A 13,792-nucleotide genomic window follows, 5' to 3' on the forward strand; every position below is an offset into this window, starting at 1 on the left:
TATGGTCATCTACTGAAAAGGAACTTTACAAAAAGACTTACATAGAAAAATAAAAACCCTGATAGGGTTCTTTTTCTTTTTTAGTAACACGAGTCACCAGGATATACCAACTGTGGCACCCCTGGGAAAATATGAGCTGCCCCCATTGGACATTAAAAACCAACAATTCATTTATGCTTAGAATTTAGCTGTAATCTGTTAACTTCCATTCCTCCTACCCTTTGTTTGACGGTTTATGAAAAAACAACGGTCAATCCACTTTTTATCCCATTGTTTAAGTTCCAAACAAACTTGGCCTGCCCCAATACATTATCCTGCAAATGAAGCCGATAGGTTAGGGGCAATGGGCCTGGCAGTGGTTTCCCGCGTTTGCCACCCACAGGGAAAAGGCACAACCAAAAGAGGCGTGAAAGAAATGCATGCATAAGGCGCGGAAGAACGTTTGACGCATTGACCCAAAGGTGCAAATTAAACGTGCCACGGCCCACGCCTTGAAAAATTCGTTTGGCGGGCAGAACCCCCCATCCCCCGCGGGTCCGTGGCGAAAACATTTGGCTCAGGTACCGGGTTCGCCTTTTGGCGCTTAAAAAGGTTTGGGAACCCCTGGGTTTAAAGATGACCTGTAGGTCTGGAATTCCTTAAACCGCCGTTGTGATTTTGACTGGGTTTTCTTGAAAGGACTATTTTGGGCAAGTTGAACCCTTTCTTCAAAAGGATCGCCAGGAGTGAGAATATTTAATATCCTTTAGTCTTGTTTATAGATTGTTATAGATGCAATTGGGCGAATTGTTTTTCGTTTATAACAGGCAATTCTTCCTTTTTAAAGGCACTAAAACACTTAAGATTCAAATTTGTCCAGTCTGGAAACCCGAGCGCCTGTTCCCTCAACCACATAGTACCATAGTTACAAGTTTAACATAGGGGTTTGAAAAAAGGACCATGTCCAATCAAGTTGTCAAACCCATCCGAGTAAAAACCCAGGGCACACCCAACCTATTACTAAAAACCAATCTATACAAACCCAACATGTACATCAAAACTATATATATACAAACAGTAATTACTAACTGTCAAGATAATTTAGTATCACCCAATATCACACAGATAGGCTCTTTTCCGCCGGGTGGGAATCCTTCCGATGGGGCTCGTGAAGTATATGCCTCTGTACTTTTAAAGCACGTTTATGCCGCACTCGGGGCACACCGGATTTTAGAGCGGTCTATCCCCCGCGTGCAGACTTTTGAGATGCCTTCCAGGGCAGGGCCGGGCTTCGTGTTGGGGAAGGAAGCATTTTCTTTACACGCAGTAAGCTACAAGGTGGAATGGTCTTCTCGCCCCGTGTGGCTTTCTTGTTGATTTGGCCGCGATCAGGAAACGGATTTAATCGAGAAAGCAATTTGCGGCATTACGGGCACTGATGTAAGCAGTCAGGCTTCTTGGATAAAGGCCATTTCCGCAAGAAAAAGGGGAGCCACACAAACTGCCTCTAACGTTGTCGTACCAGACCAGAAGATACAGAGAGATTACCATAAAATTATGGGCACCATATGGTGATTCCCCTGTATTTACCTAAAGGCACAATTCAGCAAGGAAGCAGCCCCCTAAGGTTTGCTCATAGCCTGTACAGAGAGGATAACCATAAAAACTATGGCAACATAGGGATTCCCCTTACTAAGCACAATTCAGCAGGACAGCCCCCTAAGTTTTGCTCATAGCCTGTTACAAGAGAGATACCATAAAAACTATGGGCACATTAGGGATTCCCCTTGTACTAAGCACAATTCAGGCAGGAAAACAGCCCCTAAGTTGCTTTCATAGGCCTGTACGAGAGATTACCATAAAACTATGGCACATAGGGATCCCCTGTTACTAAGCACAATTCAGCAGGGAACAGCCCCCTAAGTTGCTCATAGCCTGTACAGAAAGATATAATTCATTCTAATTATTAAAAAGGCATCTAAACATATTAAAAAGGTAAAACAAAATGAAAAGTAAAAACTTACGTTTTTTTCATGGGATGTGGGAGAAACTTGCATAAGGAGACAGAAATGTGGTGGAAATATTCTCCCCGGGGCAGGAAACAGGGATCTTTATTCTGTAAGACACACAGGAGACAGTGATTTCAGTCTCTCATGATACAATCACAACCAAATGTACGCTGGATGAGGAACATTTATTTTTAAAAAGCAAATTGTGACCTGTAAACAAAACCTGTATGTGTGGGTCTCCCCGAGTGAAGGCTCAGTCTTTCACGCTGTCCCCCCACATTCACTAATCACTGATCAGAGACCTCTTTGCACCCTCCAGAATTCCAAGCACAACGACACTTGGGCCAAACCAAGGGGAAGTTCTGCTACTGGCAGAATAGGGGACCCACAGGGAAGGCCTGATTGGCATAGTGATACAACACGGAGTGGTCCTTTGTAATAACTGCGGCTAGCAGTGAGTTAATGCTTCTTGCTGTGTTAGTTCAGGTGAAGTAGGCATGATACACACTGGAAAACTGTTTGTATATTTACTAGAACATGGCACAGGATAGATCTGGCCTGCTCCATGCTTGCTTTCAGCTTAACAGGGAAGCACAAAACAGGAACAGGAATATCATCATCAAGCAATGGGCAAAAAGGCAGGAATGCCATTAACCAAAAGTCTACACTAGCAGATACTTACCATTCCTTGGATTGGCAAGAGGGGAATCTTTAGTCGGGATATTATACAGTACTATAGCGGGGAATCTTTAGTCGGGATATTATACAGTACTATAGCGGGGAATCTTTAGTCGGGATATTATACAGTACTATAGCGGGGAATCTTTATTCGGGATATTATACAGTACTATAGCGGGGAGTCTTTATTCGGGATATTATACAGTACTATAGCGGGGAATCTTTAGTCGGCCGGGGAATCTTTAGTCGCACAAATACATTACTAGGTATAATAATTATAGAAAAGTACAGTAAATGAGCTTTTGCCAATAAAATATGGACTTTGCAGTGTTATTTATTCAAGTATGTGTTTCCCCTAGAGTGACGCAGCCGCCAGTTTGCAGGGAAATGGGCATTTTTAATACAGTAATTTTACGAAAGTATTGGCGTGTATGGCTAACATGGCGTGCTTTCATTCGCGTGACTATTTATATGCGGCTACAAGTGATGAAATGTTTTGCCAGGCATGGATTCGCAGCGAATATTTGGACGTGCGGCGAATTTTTTTTTTTCATGTGTTTCGCAAAACAATCCGCCAATGGCAAAATGCATAAAAAAATTTGCCACGCGAAAATTCGCCACGCAAAAATTGACACAGGCTTCAAAAATAAAAGTCGTGGGCAACAATTTTTTTGCCCGCACAACATTTTTGCCATTTCGGGGATCTTTCCAAAGATTTGCTAAATATTTAGTCGCACAAAATACATTACTAGGTATATTTTGGCGATTTCTTTGTCGCGACTTTGTAATCTGGCGACTTTTTGAAGCCTGTGTCAATTTTGGCGTGCGGGGAATTTTCGCATGGCAATATATATTTTTTATTGGTTTTTGGTTTTTTTTTTGCAAATAAACATTTATTCAGCACCTCTCTAGCACTCTGTGCCCTCCCAGGGCAAAATGTCGCCAGTTTTATGCTGCGATTGTCGCGTGCATAATGTCGCGACAATCAGCGCATGCGATAAATAGCGTGCATGCGGAAAATACCGCGCACGCTATTTATCGCGACAAACCTATTGCATGAAATACAGCGCGTAAAATAGCGCAAGTATGCTTATAGTGAACCGTGCGAAAAGTTGCGAAAACGTGGTAAAATTTTTACCGCACGCTATAAATAGCGCATGTTAAATCACACTTTAGTGAATCAGGCCCAGTGTATCCATGTGTCCCATAGCCAATAGAATATGGAATTGTCTCAGTGTATCCATGTGTCCCATAGCCAATAGAATATGGAATTGTCTCAGTGTATCCATGTGTCCCATAGCCAATAGAATATGGATCTCAGTGTATCCATGTGTCCCATAGCCAATAGAATATGGAATAGTCTCAGTGTATCCATGTGTCCCATAGCCAATAGAATATGGAATAGTCTCAGTGTATCCATGTGTCCCATAGCCAATAGAATATGGAATAGTCTCAGTGTATCCATGAGTCCCATAGCCAATAGAATATGGAATAGTCTCAGTGTATCCATGTGTCCCATAGCCAATAGAATATGGAATAGTCTCAGTGTATCCATGAGTCCCATAGCCAATAGAATATGGAATAGTCTCAGTGTATACATGTGTCCCATAGCCAATAGAATATGGAATTGTCTCAAATACCCATATTTGCCATAGGAAACAGTATCTGGAATTGTCTCCCCATTCCCATGAGTGCCACTGCAGTTAGTTATGGAATGTTCTCAACGCTCCCGTGAGTATCATGGCCCATAGTGTATGGCTTTGTCTCAGTGTTCCCGTGTGTCCCTATATGTATATGTGTATTGTGAGAAGCAGCTTACTACTGAGAAGTCAGCCAGTGTCCAATATATATGATTTTTTCTACCATAATATAGATAATGGTCCCCATGGCTGCGTACAATCCCTACAGTATAATGTATTGCCCTCAACTTTTTTATGGTCATAGAACCCCTCAGTGACTTCTAATATCCTTATCATTTACAGTAGGGGGTACATTATCCCTTATAATACATGAGTGATACTCAGAGTTCCCTGTATAACTCAGCCTGCAGCCTTGTGCCTTTATATGGGCACAGAACCCCTCAGTGACTTCTAATATCCTTATCATTTACAGTAGGGGGTACATTATCCCTTATAATACATGAGTGATACTCAGAGTTCCCTGTATAACTCAGCCTGCAGCCTTGTGCCTTTATATGGGCACAGAACCCCTCAGTGACTGCTAATATCCTTATCATTTACAGTAGGGGGTACATTATCCCTTATAATACATGAGTGATACTCTGTATAACTCAGCCTGCAGTGTCTTTATATGGGCACAGAACCCCTCAGTGACTGCTAATATCCTTATCATTTACAGTAGGGGGTACATTATCCCTTATAATACATGAGTGATACTCAGAGTTCCCTGTATAACTCAGCCTGCAGCCTTGTGCCTTTATATGGGCACAGAACCCCTCAGTGACTGCTAATATCCTTATCATTTACAGTAGGGGGTACATTATCCCTTATAATACATGAGTGATACTCAGAGTTCCCTGTATAACTCAGCCTGCAGCCTTGTGCCTTTATATGGGCACAGAACCCCTCAGTGACTGCTAATATCCTTATCATTTACAGTAGGGGGTACATTATCCCTTATAATACATGAGTGATACTCAGAGTTCCCTGTATAACTCAGCCTGCAGCCTTGTGCCTTTATATGGGCACAGAACCCCTCAGTTTATGTATAAATAATAATATACTGGAAAGGAATGTTCTATGTATATAAACACCTTAAAATGGCAGCTCCCTCTCATATGTTTAGTACAAATACGCAGGGAAGTAATGTCTGTGCTCACAATATACCAAACACATATATGCATCTCACTATATGATAGAAACTACCTGGCTGTTACACTCACCCTATAAATACAAAATGGCATTTCCCAACTACAAGGGAAGACTTGCCCTTTGGTCGGAGGAAACATGGGGGCAGGTTAGTAATACAGAAGGTGTAAGTTCTGCACAAATCTATCCCAGATCTGGGAATTTCATATTTTGCGCGATGAATCCGTCCCTGCAGCACGTGACACAAGCTTCTTCCATGCCGCCACCTGGGAAAGGGAAAAAGTGACGGGAAGATGAGGATGAGTGGCCTTAATTACATGATATCATCCAAAGTCCAGCAATGGCGGCGGTGGTCATTCAAGTCAATGGACGGTATTGTCATGTCATTACAGGGGCTTCTGGGAGTGTAGTCAGAGAACAGGTGGGAAGCTTCACACAGACCCTTTATGTATGTATGTATGTATAACTTTATTTATAAAGTGCCACAAGGTACGCAGCGCTGTACAGTCTTACAGAATACACAATTACACACAGGGAGGAGGAAGTGTTATAATAAATAAATACAAGTGCCATGTGGTGTGAGACACAGTAGGAAGGGGTCCCTGCCCCGTAGAGCTTACAATCTAAGCTCTACATCTCTAGATCCTTCAAATAGTAGATATAATTTTCCCAGCATTTCCCTTGAAACAACTTTTACATCGTTAATTACCTGGAACACGGGTTGTCTATTAGGCCCAGTGAGTTGCAGAACTTGTTCAGAACCCTTCAAGGGGATATAGCAGGTTCCATACCTAATGGGAATATTATATATATATATATACATCAAATAGCTTCCACATCATGGCTACACACACAGTGCCTATGTACTGATCCAAAAGGCTGCTGCACCCAATCACAAAGGTGCTTCTGCATAGGTGAAATATTAAACCAATAACCATAATAACCGCAGTGCCAGGCTGGGGCAAAGGGGAACTCCAGCTCCAATACATATTGCTGCTATGTACAATGTATTTTATAGTTAGTCACAGCAAGTAGAAGTAGCTATATTCTATATTGCTAGATTGTGTATTGGCCCCTGATCACTCAGTGTAGGGGCCAGTATTACAGTTCAGAAGATTTGGATAAACCTTTGGATAACCTTTGAGTTAACTTTTAGTATGATGTAGAGAGTTAATTGGTCTTCGTTTTTTATTACTGGTAGTTTTTGGATTATTTTTACTTTTTGTTCCGCAGCTCTCCAGTTTGGAATTTCAGCCGTCGTCTGTTGCTAGGGGTCTAATTTACCTTAGCAACCAGGAGTGGTTTTGAGAACTTGATTGATTATATGATAGCACGAGGGGCTGAATAGAAAGTAGGGATGCACCGAATCCCGGATTGTCTCAGAATATTACTCTCTAACATTGATACTAAAAGTTAACTCAAAGGTGAACAACCCCCTAATTTTAACCCTTCCCGATCCTAATTAGCATTTGGATTTGCAGAATCCGTCAGGTGTGGTTCGGCCAAACCCAAAAAAGTGGGTTCGGTGCATCCCTAATAGAAAGATAACTAATAAAAATTAATAATAATAAACAATAAAACTGGAGCCGCACAGAGCAATAGTTTTGGCTGCCGGGTCAGTGACCCCCATTGGAAAGCTGGAATAAGAAGAGGAGGCAAATAAATAAGAAAAACAATAAAAGATTAAAAAAGTGAAGAGTTGCTTAGCATTGGCCATTCTATACATATTAAAAGTGAACCCAAGACTGAACTTCCCCTTTATTTAACCCACGCTATAACAGCTCCTACCATAACTGCAACGTAGGTGTCTCTGAAGGGCACCCAATGACAACACCGGGGGTTTCTGACCAGGGAAACGGTTTCTACTGCGCTTCTGAAATGGAAATAAATATTATATAATAATAATAATAATATTATTATTTTAAAGATGAGCCCAGTTCCAGCGAGGCGGCTACTTACTTTGGGTTCCTGATATCTACATGGATTATGTTCCCATCGAGGCCCCCAGCCAGGACCCCCACACTGGAGATAAAGGTGCCAGCAGTTTAAAAGCATCAGAACCTTCAAAAATCGAAAACCTGGATCAGAAGATTAATATGTAATTTACTTACAGAGAAGCCGCTGAGGGAGTACAGGTATGGGATCCCATTATCCCGGAAACCCGTTATCCAGAAAGTTCTGAATTACGGAAAGGCCATCTCCCATAGACTCCATTATAAGCAAATAATTCTGATTTTTAAAAATGATTTCCTTTTTCTTTCTGTAATAAATAAACCAGTACTTGTACTTGATCCCAACTAAGATATAATTACCCCTTATTGGGGCAGAACAGCCCTATTGGGTTTATTTAATGGTTAAATGATCCCTTTTTCTCTGTAATAATAAAACAGTACCTGTACTTGATCCCAACTAAGATATAATTACCCCTTATTGGGGCAGAACAGCCCTATTGGGTTTATTTAATATTTCAATCACCCCAATAATCTCCTTACTGTACACTCTATACTGTACATTCCTCTGCCCCTCCCGCCCCACCAAATTTTCTGGAAATGCTCTGTCTGCCTGTCTCCTTGTTGTACAATAGTCTGCCCCCCACCAGCCCCTTTACTATACATTATGACCCCTACCTAGCTGCTCAATAACCGTCCTTAGGGGTGAAGACAGAGAGCTATTAGTAGCAGCTACTTGTCACTGCTACTAAAACAGACAATGCTGATCATTTACTAATAACTGTGTGTTTAGCAGAGGCAGTTCTCAGTATTGTCTATGGCAGGGCATATTCTAGAGTTTAGTAAGCCCTGAGAAAGTAGCTGCTAACTAGTAGCCCGGTGTGTCTCACCCTTAGTGTGGGTGGAACAATGATATAGTAAGGAGATTGCTGCATTTACATCCAGGTCTCTACTCACTGATTGGCGGCTGTGCAGGCTCACTCCCTCCAATGACTTATCCTCTCGGGCCAGTACCACCAGCTTGCCTTCTGTTCCTACTTCCCTGCTACCTGGGAAATACAACAGCTGTACTCACAAGTTACAAGCTGTTGGACAATGCTTGCCTATGGCCAGAGGCTAGAGATCCTCAGCCGGAAAGATCCCAGTGGCAGCTCTAGCTCTTAAAGGGCAACTTGATTTGTTAAAAAACCAGAACTTACTAGGAGTTTCTTGGAGAGCCCAGATGACTGCGTTTCCAACCTCGGCCACAGCGATGGCGTTGATAGGAGAGTAGGAGTCATCGACCACAGCTATGCAGGCGCCTTGGGCAGAGTCCCATAACTGAGCCGTGCCGTCCCTGCCCCGAGGAAATGACATTCTGTCCATCGGCCACAACAGCTATGTCCAGGATACCTGTAGGACACATTGCTTCATGGGTAACTGTATCACTGTATGGGCTTCCCCACTTACTCATTGTAAATGGTAAATATATATAATATATGGTAGAAATGCCACTACTGCTCCATATTGCACCACAGTGGGGATCATTAGCAACACTGGGCACATTTGCACTTGTGGCATTCATTGTTCTTCATGCAGCGGGTTTAAAAAAAAAATAAAAATAAGCCAATCTGATTGGTTGCTATGGGTAACTGCCCCATGGGCAAATTTGCCCAGTGTTGATAAATGAGCCCCACTTGTGTCCTATCCAGAGGGTTTGAGCTCTCCATTATTGTGCATTGGCTCAGCAGATGCAGGCAGAAAGGTCTATGTAAATACAACGATAAGCACTCAGAGTCCTCTATCAAAAGAAAAACAGGATTTATTTTCTCCTTTTGTGTATAAATGTTCTTCTGTGTCAGACTTCCTGCTCTCAGGAAAAATACTTTCTACCAGTCTGCTCAGTTTGCTCCTCTCTCCCTCCCTTCTTCCTGCTCCCCCTCCCATAAGAATTCACTCCCCCTCCCATCAGAAATCACTCCCCCTCCCAACTGTGTAATCTGATCTAAAAGTAGCCAGAGCTGCAGCACAGAAGCTACTGAGACCAAGCTAAAATGGCAGCTGCTATCTTAAACAAACAGAGGGAGCTCTAGGGCTGTTACTCAGGCATGTAAAGCTTTCTGCAGAATAAGTATAAGGTTCTAGGTGGCACTAATGTGCCTAATCTATTGGCAGTAAAATGCCCAAATGCCTTTCTTTCTCCTTTAATGACATTGTTGTGGTTACTTCCTCTGTGTCCTTTCATCGTCGCTAAGCAGCTTCCATCATTCACGGACCAGACCTTCACCAGCGAATCCAACCCGCCGCCTCAGCACCTCCTGCCCCGAAGGGAAGAACTTGCAGGAAAAGACGTCCCTTGTGTGACCTTCCAGCACGCTCTGCAATAACCAAACAATGGCCTCTGTATATAAGGGTATCGGCGGTGTATGGCTGTAATATGATGGGCCGGAGGCAGCCGGACGGGTGATCTATTCATGGGGGGGCTGCCACCTCTCTCTGGGGGTGCTACAGCGAGACAGGGAATTCAGGGATTTAGACCAGGGAAGTATTCAGCTACTTGTAGTTGTTTTGATTAAAGTATGGAGTGCAAGGCTGAAGCTTGAGAACGGATTTCTTATTCTTCTTAGTGTGCAGTGGGCACCCAGATCTAAGTGCCCCCCAGTCTAATTCACCCCTAGTTCTGCTCCTGCATACTGACATGGAAAAGGGGCATCTGGAATTCATGCTCGGTATGGCAGGGGGTAACCTCGGGGAAGCTCCCCTTTCCTACCTTTACTTCTGTATTATGGGTCTCCCACACCTTAAAGGTCTGATCTGTGCTGCTGGAGACTCCCAGGTCCCCTCCGCTGGAGATGTCCAAGTAGCTGACCTGTAGGAGAACGCAGAGAGACACGATGTGAGGAGCAACAAGGAAAGCATTCAAAAACGGGGAGCAGCCCCCTAAGTTTGCTCATAGCCTGTACAGAGAGATACCATAAAACTATGGCACATAGGGATTCCCCTGTACTAAGCACAATTCAGCAGGAACAGCCCCCTAAGTTTGCTCATAGCCTGTACAGAGAGATACCATAAAACTATGGCACATAGGGATTCCCCTGTACTAAGCACAATTCAGCAGGAACAGCCCCCTAAGTTTGCTCATAGCCTGTACAGAGAGATACCATAAAACTATGGCACATAGGGATTCCCCTGTACTAAGCACAATTCAGCAGGAACAGCCCCCTAAGTTTGCTCATAGCCTGTACAGAAAGATATAATTCATCTAATTATTAAAAAGGCATCTAAACATATAAAAAGGTAAAACAAAATGAAAGTAAAACTTACGTTTTTTTCATGGATGTGGGAGAAACTTGCATAAGGAGACAGAAATGTGCTGGAAATATTCTCCCCGGGGCAGGAAACAGGGATTCTATTCTGTAAGACACACAGGGGAGACAGTGATTCAGTCTCTCATGATACAATCACACCAATACCTGCGCATGGAGACATTTATTTTTAAAAGCAAATTGACCTGTAAACAAAACCTGTATGTAGTGGGTCTCCCCGAGTGAAGGCTCAGTCTTTCACGCTGTCCCCCCACATTCACTAATCACTGATCAGAGACCTCTTTGCACCTCCCAGAATTCCAAGCACAACGACACTGTGGCCAAACCAAGGGGAAGTTTCTGCTACTGGCAGAATAGGGGGACCCACAGGGAAGGCCCTGATTGGCATAGTGATACACACGGAGTGGTCCTTGTAATAAACTGCTGGCTAGCAGTGAGTTAATGCTTCTGCTGTGTTAGTTCAGGTGAAGTAGCATGATACACACTGGAACTGTTGGTATATTTACTAGAACATGGCAGGTAGATCTGGCCTGCTCCATGCTTGCTTTCAGCTTAACAGGAAGCACAAACAGGAACAGGAATATCATCATCAAGCAATGGCAAAAAAGCAGGAATGCCATTAACCAAAATGTCTACACTAGCAGGTTACTACAGTCCTGATGCAGAATAGGTCAAGGAGTAAGGACAATACTTAGATTGTAAGCTCTGCGGGTCAGGGACCTCCTTCCTACTGTGTCTAATACCACATGGCACTTATATATATATATTTATTGTATTTATGTATTATATCACTTGTCCTCCCTGTGTGTAATTTTGTATTTGGTAAGATTGTACAGCGCTGCGTACCCTTGTGGCACTTGAAACTCACTGGGGGTTATTTATAAACACTGGGCCAGAAATTCACCTGCAGTGTTTTTGTTTTATGCTGAACTTGCCCTTTAATCTGGGTGAAACCACCTTGTGCCACACTGAGCCCTGTGACATAGACATGGGCCGCACCTTGGTGACTTCCTGCACAACAAACTCCTCGGAGGCGGTCACTTCCGGAACCTCATCAGAACTTATTCCCTTTGACGTCAGGCTGCCGCGTATCGTGGGCTTTCCTGAAGGGCAGAAAAACAGGGAGAAATGGGGAAAATGAAAACTACAACCCCCGGCCACTTCCCCCCAAACCACCCTGGCCCCGACCTCCCCCCAAACCACCCTGGCCCCGACCTCCCCCCAAACCACCCTGGCCCCGACCTCCCCCCAAACCACCCTGGCCCCGACCTCCCCCCAAAACCATCTACAGACAAGGGGTTGGCCCTTCAGGCCCATTGTACCGGGCACAATGAGCGGCTAAAAGAACCAAACCTACCAGGAATCTTGCACGATACCCAGACTTCCCCCTCAGCCTCCCTGAAAAGTAAAAAAAGAGTGTAAGCGACGGGCCACAAGGCTACACACACACAACTGATAAACGGCTGAACATATTCTAAGCCCATTTGGTGTCATTTCCGGCGCCACCGTGCAGCTGATGTGTGTGCCCTATGCTTTTAGTGCAACTGTGCTGCAGTGACCCCTGGGGCTACTGACTGGTTTGGGGGTGGCAGCAACTTTGGGTTCCCCTGTGTCAATAGGTGGGACGGGGCTGGCGGGAGGAAAAAAACGCAGTGGGCCCTGCTCAGGGTTGGACTGGGAGTGTGTGGGCCCCCCAAGGGCCCCTGTACATGACCCCGCCAGGGCCCCGTCCCTCCCTCCAAGGTTGCATAAGTAGAGGCGATTGGGGAGGGAGGTCAGCTGGGATCGGGTCTGGCCCAGTGGGGCCCACGATGGCAAAGGCCCATTGGGTTTTTTCCCAGTGTCCCACTGACCCAGTCTGACCCTACCCTGCAGCCCCCACCGGCCCAGCCTGCTCCCCACCTGCAGCCCCCCACCGGCCCAGCCTGCTCCCACCTGCAGCCTGCCCCCACCTGCAGCCCCGGCCCCAACCTGCAGCCCCAGCCTGCTCCCCACCTGCAGCCCCCACCGGCCCAGCCTGCTCCCCACCTGCAGCCCCCACCGGCCCAGCCTGCTCCCCACCTGCAGCTCACTCCTCTCACTACGCCTGTGCTCCCCCCATCTGGTAGTCTGGAACTGTGTGTGGGGGGGGGCAGTATGTGGAGCACTTGGGGCCCAGCACCCCAGTACAACTCTGGGCACAGCCGGACTCTATTCTGAGCACGAGGCAGAATGGACGGAGCAGCACTGAGTGCAACTATGTGGGGCGCAACTGCAGAGCAGTAAGTGAAGGCCCCCTGAGGTGTTGCACTACTGGTACTTACATTGCATGCTCTGACTCTTGAAACAATGTGTAAGAAGTCAGTTAAAAAGCTGCATTTGTTCTGTTTCAGGAGTCACAACCAGCAGTGCAGGGAATATGAAAGCTGAGAATATAAACACTTACGTGCTGTTGTAAATATCCTTGGTGCTACAGCTGATAACTAAATAATTTGGTATATGTGTAACCTTGTTATCAGCAACGGGGGCTCTGAACTCAAAGGGGCTCTTGCACCCAAAAAGTCTATGAAAATGTGAGTTTGGAGCTTAAAACATAAAAACTCACCCACATTCTATTCATTCCTGTTGAATTTTTAAAGGCGTATTTATCAATGGGTGAAAGATAGAACTCACCATTTCATTAATACGCTTCTAATAAAAATCCCATAGGGACGAATAGAACTTGGGTGAGTTTTTATGTATTAAGCTCCAAACTCACATTTTTATAAATCTGCCCCTAAACCCCAGAACATTGCTTTACTGCTCATATGCACAGTCCCAGGGGCAAGAAACAAGATGGCAGCGCAGCGCTCACTAGAATGGTACCCCTTTACAACTGGTCACATATTAAATCCACATTCTGCATGGCTAGTAGCAAGGAATTCAAAGGCATGCTGCAGACTAAAGAGATGTATGTGCAGCCATGCAGCCTGCTTCTAAATGAATTGCTAATTAGCCATGCCAGGATGGGGCCGGTATTAAAGGGGTGAGGAGGCAACCCTACTTTTGAAGGAAGACAGGTGTGC

General features: G+C 44.7%; 1 protein-coding gene and 1 pseudogene across 2 annotated transcripts in view; one reads left to right on the plus strand and one right to left on the minus strand.

Annotated features, from left to right (window-relative positions):
- Positions 1-13,792, minus strand: part of LOC116406442 — a 954,163-nt pseudogene that overhangs the window by 938,923 nt on the left and 1,448 nt on the right.
- The window catches only part of LOC116408634 (proteasomal ATPase-associated factor 1-like), a 73,787-nt gene that overhangs the window by 51,707 nt on the left and 8,288 nt on the right, over positions 1-13,792 (plus strand). The gene's annotated exons all lie outside the window — the stretch shown is intronic.

This window comes from Xenopus tropicalis, chromosome 2, assembly GCF_000004195.4.
Source record: "Xenopus tropicalis strain Nigerian chromosome 2, UCB_Xtro_10.0, whole genome shotgun sequence".
In the NCBI taxonomy this organism is placed as follows: domain Eukaryota; kingdom Metazoa; phylum Chordata; class Amphibia; order Anura; family Pipidae; genus Xenopus; species Xenopus tropicalis.